Source organism: Petaurus breviceps, unplaced genomic scaffold (assembly GCF_028583685.1).
Source record: "Petaurus breviceps papuanus isolate PSGF00001 unplaced genomic scaffold, PetGlider_PUasm1.0 90763, whole genome shotgun sequence".
Classification (NCBI taxonomy): Eukaryota; Metazoa; Chordata; class Mammalia; order Diprotodontia; family Petauridae; genus Petaurus; species Petaurus breviceps.
Genome location: NW_027187340.1, coordinates 3,764,227 through 3,765,808, shown reverse-complemented (window position 1 = coordinate 3,765,808; position 1,582 = coordinate 3,764,227).

Sequence of the window (1,582 nt, the reverse complement as noted above, 5' to 3'; positions counted from 1 at the left end):
CTTTCTTTCTTTCTTTCTTTCTTTCTTTCTTTCTTTCTTTCTTTCTTCCTTCCTTCCTTCCTTCCTTCCTTCCTTCCTTCCTTCCTTTCTGGAGGGGGAAGGAAAGGCAATCGGAGTGAAGTGACTTGCCCAAGGTCACACGGCTAGTAAGTGTGATCAAGTATTCTGACTCTCGGGCTGGTGCTCTATTCACTGCCGCCACCTAGCTGCCCCAAGAATTTATTTCTTGGAAGTCAGCAAATGCTATAAATCAGGACTTGACTCACTGTTCTGTTGGTTGTCTAAACTTAAGAAAGTGATGGAAAAATTTTTAATAATTCAGATTAAGCTTAAAAAATGTTTGTGTTCATGTACATGTTTTCTCCCCTGGAGGGATGGTTGTTATAAATCTACTATCACACCACAGGAAAGGGACCTGACTCTAGAACTTTCATTTTATAGATGAAGAAACTGAAGGGCAACAGCATTATGTGAATTGTCTAAGGTCACACAGGTAGTAAATCCTAGGCAGGATTTGAACACAGGTCTTCTAAACTCCCAGTACAGTACCACTCTGTAGGCAACACAATTCAATATATACCTTTTATGTGCCAGGCCGGCCTCCCATGCCCCCACCCCCCCCATGCCCTGCCCCCGCCTTGAGGGACTTTATATTCTATTATATAGAATATTTAATAGCTTCTATGTTTAGTCTTCACAGCATTTAATGTTTGTGCCACTAGTTTGGTCATTAATTACGTGGAAAACATCTCTTGTGTTGTTATCTCACATGGACATGTAACTTTTTGTGGCTTTCTTGCCTCTTCTACAAAACCTTAGGCCCCCTGAAGAGAAGAATTATGTTTCATGTTTTAGTGTCTATCTTAGAAAACTGAGCTCAGTGCTTTACACACAGTAAGAGCCTGATGGATACTTGTGGATTGACTTCAAAGACTGGTGCATCATTTAGAACCACATTTAATGGCATACAAAGACAAATAATTAGTACCTTTCTCATGATTTTCAATCATTATAAATCACTTCTTAGTCTATCCTTGATTGCAATTGTAGCAGTGATTCATTCCTATGAATCTATGATGCCATCAATGTTGGTATTTACTACATCAATACAAATCACAGATTCTATGTGCTGGAAACCTTCCTAATCTTCCTTCCTTCCTTCCTTCCTTCCTTCCTTCCTTCCTTCCTTCCTTCCTTCCTTCCTTCCTTCCTTCCTTCCTTCCTTCCTTCCTTCCTTCTCTTCCTTCCTTCCTTCCTTCCTTCCTTCCTTCCTTCCTTCCTTCCTTCCTTCCTTCCTTCCTTCCTTCCTTCCTTCCTTCCTTCCTTCCTCCCTTCTTCCCATGCTCCCTTGCTCCCTTCCTTTCTCCCTTCCTCTCTTTCTCCCTCCCTTTTCTCCTCCTCCCTCCCTTCTTTCCTCCCTTCTTCCTTCTCTTTTTTCTTCCCTCCTTTTCTCCCTCCCTCTCTTCTTCCCTCTCCTTTTTCCTTCCTTCTTTCCTCCCTCCCTCCCTCTCTCCTTCCTTTCTTGCTTCCTTCCTTCATTCCTGCCTGCCTTCCTTCCTTCTTTCCTCCCTCCCTCCCTCTC